The sequence below is a fragment of the Gracilinanus agilis genome, chromosome 5, assembly GCF_016433145.1.
Source record: "Gracilinanus agilis isolate LMUSP501 chromosome 5, AgileGrace, whole genome shotgun sequence".
Classification (NCBI taxonomy): Eukaryota; Metazoa; Chordata; class Mammalia; order Didelphimorphia; family Didelphidae; genus Gracilinanus; species Gracilinanus agilis.
The window spans coordinates 283393874-283403286 of NC_058134.1; positions in this window are offsets into that span (position 1 = coordinate 283393874).

A 9413-nucleotide genomic window follows, 5' to 3' on the forward strand; every position below is an offset into this window, starting at 1 on the left:
TTTAAAAAATTTTTTTTGCTTTAGCTCTGGGGCAGGGTAGCCTTTCATGGGGGAATCTAGGTGAAATAAAACAAAAAGATATCAATGAAAATCTATTGTTAACATAAATGTCTATAGTTCAATGCCATAAAGTTCCATTCTCCATAGTAAATATTTTTTTTTTTAAACCCTTGTACTTCAGTGTATTGTCTCATAGGTGGAAGGTTGGTAAGGGTGGGCAATAGGGGTCAAGTGACTTGCCCAGGGTCACACAGCTGGGAAGTGGCTGAGGCCGGGTTTGAACCTAGGACCTCCTGTCTCTAGGCCTGACTCTCACTCCACTGAGCTACCCAGCTGTCCCAGTAAATATTTTTTTTTTAAGAGCACTGTATCCAGTTAGGCTCTGGTTTGAATTGACTCTGCCATTTATAGCTTTTTTTTTTTTTTTTTTAATCCTTACCTTTTATCTTAGAATCAAGTATTGGTTCCAAAGCAGAAGAATGAAAAGGGTGGGCAGTTGATGTTAAGTGATTTGCCCAGGGTCATACAGCTAAGGAGTGTCTGAAAGCCCAGGATCTCCCATCTCTAGGTTTGACTTTTTATCCCTTGAGCCATCTAGCTGTCCCCTTCCTTTTCTCCCACTTTCTGCCTTTTGATCTTGAGCAATTTACTTCTCCCCTCTCAGAACTCGGTTTCTTTATCTGTTAAATTGATGGTTTTGAAGATCTCTTCTTCCAGCTTCCAGACTAGGAGAGCAGCAACTTGAGTCTCCTAGGAACATAGGAACAATTTTCAAATAAAGGGGGTAGATGTTTTCAAATCTTGCCTAAGATGCACAAATTGATAGATACCACATAGAGTGACCACACTGAGTAATGCTTCCTCTTAAGAGTTTCTAAGAACCTCAAAATTGCATGCTGAATCAGATGGGTAAGTTCGGTTATCACTCAAATAGGGCAAAGGAGCTGGCATGATGAAAATATTTCTCCTGATGCTGAAAGAGACGCTTTTCTGAGTCAAATCAAGCCAGGTTCAAGTTTCACTTCTGACACATACTAATTGAGTGACTCTGGACAAATCATTTGACCACTCAATGCCTCCAGCAATTCTCTTAAGAATAATTTCAGGGCAGCCAGGTTGCTCAGTAGATAGAGAGCCAAGCCTGGAGACTGGAGGTCCTGGGTTCAAATTTGACCTGACACTTCCTTAGCTGTGTGATCCTGGGCAAGTCACTTAACCTGGATTGCCTAGCTTCTGTCTTAGAGTTTCTGTCTTACTAAGACAGAAAGTAAGAGGGTTTTTTTTTTTTAAACCCTTGTACTTCGGTGTATTGTCTCATAGGTGGAAGATTGGTAAGGGTGGGCAATGGGGGTCAAGTGACTTGCCCAGGGTCACACAGCTGGGAAGTGGCTGAGGCCGGGTTTGAACCTAGGACCTCCTGTCTCTAGGCCTGACTCTCACTCCACTGAGCTACCCAGCTGCCCCAGAAAGTAAGAGTTTAAAAAAAAATGAAAAGAAAATGATTAGCTGGGTAACACTAGACAAATTGTGTAACCTAAGATGGTCCCACTTGTTTAACAGAAACCCTGTGGTTGTTAGGAGACTCAAGTGGGATAATGGAGATACTTTGTACAAGTCTACAAATGTCAGTTATTCAGCCCACCAGGTGGTATGGTTCACTAAAAGGAGGAAGGAGAAAGGAAATGAGCCGATTATGTAGGGAAAGTGAGGAATAACAGATGGCCAGGAAAAGCGTTGCCCAGTTACCCATAAAATGGAGTCATTAGGATCCTTTATGGACAATCTATGGGACAACAAGGGCACCGGATGAAAACATGTGGATGGAGGGAATGCCCCATCTACTGAGCCATGAACCATTAAAGTCCTCATTTCTGTGGCCTGAGGGCCAGTTTAGTTAAATTGGCTGAAGACTGATATGTTTGTTTTGGTTTTAGCAGGAACCTTTGAAAACCACCTATGGATGCAGAGCTGGTTTGGAAGATCTCAGTGGAGAGAGTCCCCACCCCACGGAAATCCCAACTCTTTGGAGCCCAAGTTTCATGATCAGGTGGTAATGCCAGGGAGCATCATGACCAGCCCTTCTCCTCCTTTTCCTCCTCTTCACTCTGGGCGGGAGCAGAGTTGGGTGGCGGAGAGGACGCACCACCCTCGCAGAGGACTGATCTGGCTCTTCGAGGTGTGGATTTTCTCCACCATCTACTCAGAGCCCCCGGCAGTGTTTCATCAGAGCTGCTCAGAACCAGTCCCCGCCCAATAGCCTAACCTCAATTCTCTAATCTGGGGTTCCCACTTCCCTTTTTTTCTGACTCCCCGGGGCTTCGCTCAGGCTGCAAAATCTGCTCAGGACCCAGCCTGGTTCCATCTTCCTACCTCTTGTCCTCCATCCCTCCACGCCCCGAGGAGTGAGGTGGGAGTAGGAAGGAAGGAAGGGCAAGGCGGAGGGCCAGGGGGAGGCTGCGTGTGGCTGGTGGCTCCATTCCAAAAGGAAACAGCTTTGTTGCAGGGAGAGGAGAAGCTCTCAAGGTAAGGGATAAGCGGGGAGGCCAGGGATATACCATTCCTGGAAGAACCCTCAACAAAGGGGCAATCGATCCCTGCGCCCGCGCTCCCTCTCTCTCAGAGCAGACGGGCTGTCTCTGCAGGGGAAGTTGTCTTCTGCTGCCGGGCACAGCCGAGCCTCGGAACAATTAGGGAACAGGAGAGAGAGCCCGGATCCCCCCAGTCCCCTCCCCCAGCTGGAGCCAAGAAGTACCCAAGCCCAGAAGCTGCAATGCAGTCGTCTGGTACATAAACACCTCATCTTCCTGCCTCTCCTTGGCATCCCTACTGCCCAGGTGCCATCTGGTGGTAGTTGGAGGTAATGGCTAGTTTGGGGCGGTGGCGAAGAAGGGAGGGAGGGAGGCTCTTTGCTGGCTGCATCATTCCTAAAGAGTGGGCCACTGGAGCTCGGGAGACTTCCAAGGATCCCAGCTTTTCCCAGTGAGTCATTCTGTGAACCTTTGCTTTGTAATTACAGGTTCTACCATCATTTGCAAATTGATCTAAGTATGCCTGATGCTCACAACGGGGATGAACTTGGACTTCAGTTGCCTGATCTATAAAAGGAAGGGGGGGGACCCCGGAGGGTCTCCAAAGCCCTGTCCAGCTTTAGGGTTATAGCCTTAAACAGCCCATGCTGGCAAACACATGGTACCCAGGCCATAGTTTACAGAGGCTTCTGGGACCTCCACTAAAATCATTTCCCAATGCCTCATTTTAGTTCAGAGGTTATCCTGGGCTCTGGAGGCTCTGGCACCAAACCGGAGAACCTCTGAGTGTGGGTCTGGAGTTTGGATTCCCCCAACACATTCAGACACTCCTTAAAGCATTAGACAGAAGCTGATTGATTTTTCAGCCACAAGCAGTTCTCCAAGACCATTCACTAAGGCTGGAAGCTGCAGTCTGGTGCAAAGATACCGTGCCCAGGTTGACAAGATGACAAATCCACAGAGTATTCTAAGGAGATGGTCTGCTGGTGGTGGATGGTGGTAGGAAATGGAGCAGGAACTGGGTGCCCACAGAGCCAAGGGATCTCTGCTTTAACTCAAGTTGCTTTGATTGTCAGACAACAAATGTTCATTAAGTGCCTACTTAAATGAAACAAAATTGCAGGTCTTTGCCCTCAAGGAGTTTAGATTTGTTAAAGTCCCTCTTTAAATGGAGCACTCAGACTCCAACTGGATGCTAAATACAGATGTCATGTGACCAAGACAGAGGACAATTGGACTGTCACCTCCCACTAATAGGACTCTCCCTATCATCTCCCCATGCTGGTCTTGTCCAAGCTAACCATCCCCAGGTCTAGCAATCATTCCTAATGACATGATTTCAGACCCCTTCTATAAGCTACTGTAACATAATGGAAAGAGTTCTAGGTTTGAAGTCAGAAGACCTGAGTTCAAATACTTCCTGTGTGACCTGGGGGCAAGGTAGAACTTCTCACTTGTTCTAGAAGATGATTTCAAAGATTCCTTTTATTTCTAAGCCTTTAGGCTTACTTCTTACTTACTTCTAAGGGTTATCTTATAACCCTTTACTTCTCCAAATGCTTGAGACAGGAGGTCCTGGGTTCAAATATGACCTCAGACATTTCCTAGCTGTGTGACCCTGGGTAAGTCGCTGAACCCCCATTGCCTAGCCCTTACTGCTCATCTGTCTTGGAACCAATACTTCACTTCCAGTCTAAGAGAGAAGATAACGGTTAAAAACAAAAAGAATAATGAATTAGCTTTTTTCATTATTAAAGAATAATGAATTTAGCTGTCTAATAATGAATTAGACAGACCATATTATTGACTAATATTGAGTTCGTCTTTTTTGTTCCTTGTCTTTTTTACAAGAACTGTTCTCAAGGCAAGGCTCTCCTCTTCCTTGCCTGCCCCTACCCAAACTTGTACTTGTGCTTTGTTAGATCTATTCGAAGGATTTTATATATTTTTCTCACTGTGCCCTCTGGTCCTTTGACTCACTGAGCTGGGTAGCTCAGTGGATTGAGAGCCAGGCCTAGAGATGGGAGGTCCTAGGTTCAAATCTGGACTCAGACACTTCCCAGCTGTGTGACCCTGGGCAAGTCACTTGACCCCCATTTCCTACCCTTACCACTCTTCCACCAAGGAGCTAATACACAGAAGTTAAGGGTTTAAAAATAATAAAAAAAAATTTTACATCAGCTCAACTTGCTTCTATGCTGAGTCTTGACCTCATTTGATGACACCTTAATGAACCACTAACTCCCCCAAGTCACATAGCTAAAATGGTCACACAGTCCTCTTCCATCTCTCACTGGCCTTTTTAATCTTCAGCCTGGATGAATTCTTGATGTGATTTTTCTACTATTGCTCCTAGGCTGTTGCATGTTACTGGAGAAAATTTTGTGTAACTTGTGCTAATCCAGATATGATCTGGGCCCAGAGTGAAGATCATTCATCTCAGAAGAGAGCCTGAGGAGCTCTCCTTTCCCCTTCCCAGAGAAATCAGGGATCTTGCACTTGAAAAAGACAAGAAGATAGAGCAGATAAGACCTGGGCTTTGGGGACCCGAACTGATTAACTGTTTCTGTTGCCTTTTGGGATTCTGGATTTCCTGCTTCTTGTGCAAAGAACCAGGTAGACTAGACCTGTATGTACCATGTGAGGAAGTTGCTGAGTGATGCCTACTTGCTAACGATTAGAACCAGGAGAAGAAATGATGATTAATCTTCCCTTGAATCTTCAGCCTCAGAAAACTGGATTGGCAAGAGAAGGCACTACAGAACTGGGACCGGAGTGGGTAAGACTGGAAGATCTCCAGGATGGACACACGTGTGCCTTCCCATGATCAGTAAGTATGAGTGCTTTGAGAGTTTTCCCTCACCTCCCTAAAGAACTGAGAGGGCCAATTGGGAGGAAGCTTTGGGAGATGAGTGTGAAAGCGTTTTACTTTCGTTTTAGCCTACGTTGTTTAGCCACAGTAGCTTGAGTGTTTCCATCCTGTGTGTATTGGAGTGGGGGTGTTGATTGAGAGAAAATTCCAGATGTGAGATGGCAGATGTAGTCACAGATTTCAAATGTTGTCGTTTTGACTAGAATCTAAATGTCACCAGTGTTGGGTCTTGGGCTACTTGGTCTTGCTTAAAGGACTGCTTGGAGGAGCAGCCTAGACAGAGCATCATCTGGTGGCCAGTGAGGATAATACAGTCTCTGGGAAGATCATCAGCGTGCAGGAGAGGAACCGAAGGGGGTGCTGGGCTAGCTAGGGGCTCAAGGAGAGTGTCATTCCATGGGCAACTAGGTTTGAGTTCTACTGGATAATTAACATAGGGACCCATTGCCTTTCTGGGACATAAACTGATTTGGATTGGCCCTGCTGGTCCCTGTAATAGACATATAAAGTATCACATGAACTCTCTCTATACAAAATGCTACATGTGAAATACATTGATTTCATTTCATAGAAATTTATAGTGCAAAAGCCCCCATGGGCCATCACTATTGCTTGACAATAGTTTTATTCTATTCTTCTTGTCCTTCCATCTCAACTCCAAGACGGGTTGCTCCAAACTTTTCCCTTCCAATCACACACCCACATTTATAAGAGATGGACATAGTCTATTCCACTCTGAGAAGATTGAGGCTGTCAAAATTCCTTTGACTTTCCTCTTTGAGTCTAAAAATTCCTCATTATTTTCATTCATTCTTTTTTTCCTGTATCAAAAGAAGAATTCTTGTTAAGAGCAATCACTCCAACCTTCAAAATGTCTCTTTCTCCCTTCGCTGTGACTTAGTTCTGGAATTCATTTCTTCCTTCTTGTAACAATAGCTCATATTTATACGGTACTTTATTATTATCCCAGTTTTGCAGATGAGGACATTGTGGTTCAGGGAGGTTGTGACTTGCCCAAGATCACACTATCAAACCAAGGTCTCTCCTAAGAGACAGTTTGATGGTGAAGGAGAGTGCCAGTCCTGAAGTCAGGAAGATGCATTTTTCTGAGGTCAAATCTGGCCTCAGACACCTACTGCCTATGTGGTTACTTAACCCTGTTTGCCTTTTAAAAAAATATTTCTCCTAACTCCAAGTCTAGTCTTTTAGCCTGCCTGCTGCCTTTTCATGAATTTTTAATCTCTCCTCTCTTTTGTGTACAAATGTCCTAAAATCTTCCCTCAAACCTCCTATTTCACCCATCTGCTATGATCTCTCCTTTCCATCCTGGTCAATTTGCTTTCCAGGGAGTTAATACTTGATCCTTCCATTATCACTACCTCTTGTGATTTGGCTTCCATTTGCACCACTTCCCTGAAATGGCAATAATCAATGGCCAGAATCAATGGCCAGGAATGATGACCTGAGGCTGGTGGATTGCTTGAGTTTAGGAATTCTGAGGTATAGGAGGGGAAAGGTCTTCTGGTGTCCACACTAACTCTTCTACCTATGTGGCAAGATTCCCTGGAGGTAAGGAGTGAGCCACTAGGTTGCCTAAGGAGAGGAGAATCAGTCTAAAGTGTTTACACTGAAAAAATAAACCAGAAAAAGTGTTTACACTGATCAGCAGTGGTCCAGCCGAATGGCCACTGGTAAGATAGGAAGACTTGGTCTCAAGAAAAGTCAAGTGAAATCCAATGGTCTTTCTTCCATCTTCCTTTACATTGATGATCCTCTCTACCTTCTGGATATCCTTTCCTTTTAGCTTCTTCATTCCACTACCTCTTTAGCCAGTCTGGGCTCTTTTTCCTTGTCCTGTCCTCTTAAGAAGAGTATTTCCCAAATTTTGATCATTGGTTCTGTTCTTTCTCTACATCTCATTTGGCAATCTAATTTCCCCAAAGCATTAGCCATCAAGGAATGAATGTGTAAAAATGCATTTTTGAAGCTATTGTTTTATGCATCATAATGCATATACAACTACTCCCCAATCTCTATCTCTGGTTTCTCTTTACAAACTTGCATCTCCAGCTGGCTAATGGTACCTTTCTACTTGCATGTTCTAGCCAAACCATTTTCCTTGCCACTTTCCTTATATGGGCTGTACTTTCCTAACAGTGTCTATGGAAGGTGTTCTCAGAACCTGGAATGCTGCTCTCCCCACCTCAATTAAAAACCTATCAGGAGCGGGGGACAAAGAAAAGATCTTGGATTCAAATCTGGTCTCAGACATTTCCTAGCTGTGTGACCCTGAGTAATCACTTAACCTCCATTGCCTAGCCCTTACTACTCTTCTGCCTTGGAGCCAATACTTAATTTTGATTCTAAGACAGAGGAAAAACAACAACAACAAAAAATCCTATCTGTTCTTTAGAGCTCAACTCAAATGCCTTCTTCTTCCTAATCACCTAATTGGTAATGATCTTCCCTCACTTCTCTCTCCTATATATTTATCTATCATTATAATTAGTGTGTCACATCCAAACTGTAACCCGAATGAGAGGGGAGCCCATGTTTTGTCCAAATCTTATACTTCCTCAGGGGCCTAGCTACACACAGTAGAAATGCTCAGAAAATGTTTAATTTAATTGTCAAATTCCTATTCATCTTTTGGCTCAATCAATCAATAAGCATTTATTAAGCACCAACTCTGTGCCAAGCATTGTACTAAGTGTGGGGCATACAAAGACAAAAATAGGATTATCCCTATACTCAAGGAGAACTACAGTCAAAATATATACATAGAAGTATCTAAGAAGAAGCATTAGCAGCTGAGGAAACAGGAAAGATCTCAAGTAGGAAATGGCATTTGATTAGAGTTTTGGAGGAAAACTAGACATTCTAAGGATCAGAGAGAAGGGAATGAATTCTAGTCACCGGGAGATAGCAGAGGCAAAGAGAGCCCAGCATCCGAACTTGTTGGAAAATGTTGTTTTAATTTTGTCACTTAACAAATTAGTAATTCTGTCTCATGATGTCATTCACACATCTGCTAATTAATATTTTTATTATCCAACTCACCAAAAGATTGAGAAAGAGCAGAGTCCTGAGGAAAGCCTTCTTCCTGGGCAGCAATCAATACTTTGGATAGGCCTAAAGAAACATTTAGCATAGAGAACCGTATTTCTCCAGTTCATCCACAAGGCTGCTATGAATGTCAAATGCCTTGCTAAAATCATGCTCCTTTGGCTGCTCTATAAATCTGATTATCCTATCTAAAAAAGGAAAGCAAATGAAATAAGGCTAGTTTAATGTGACTTGTTTTTAGCTCAATACAACAAACATTTATTAAGCACCTACTTGGTGCAAGGTATTTGCTTGCTAGGTGCTCAGAAAGAGAACTTACAAAGTCTCCACCCTCAAGGAGAGAGTGTTCTAGTATAATAACAAGGCTGAGTGAGACATGTACACAAATAAGTATATATGATACAAGGAAGAAAATGATTGAGTTCATAGGAAAGGTAAGAGGGACATGGAAAAATCTAAGACCGGATGGTTTCTTAACCTGGGAGGTCCATGAACCTGTTTTGAAAACATTTTGACAGCTGTATTTCAACATAAATTGGTTTTCTTTGTGATCCTATGTACTTTAATGTTTTTTTTAAATCCCCTCTGAAACACACTGCCAAAGGTGTCCATTATTACCACGCCCACCCCCACCCCCACCAAAAAGTTTGGTCTAGGAAATAAAAGATTGCTTCTAGCTAAGGAAATTAGGGAAGAAGCATACCAGAGATACAGGTCTGGAAGTCATCAACATAGACTCAAAAACTGGAAGACATGGAAAGTGAATCAAATTTGCCAACTGAGACCATGGAGAGAAAGGAGATGAAAACAGTCTTGGGAGACATACACACACTTAAGAGGGGGAAGGGGTATGAAAAAGCAGTGAAGAAGGCACAAAGATAAGTTAGAAAGGTAGAGAACAGAGACACCGAAGTCAAAGGAATAGGGAACATAGAGGAGGGAGTGAT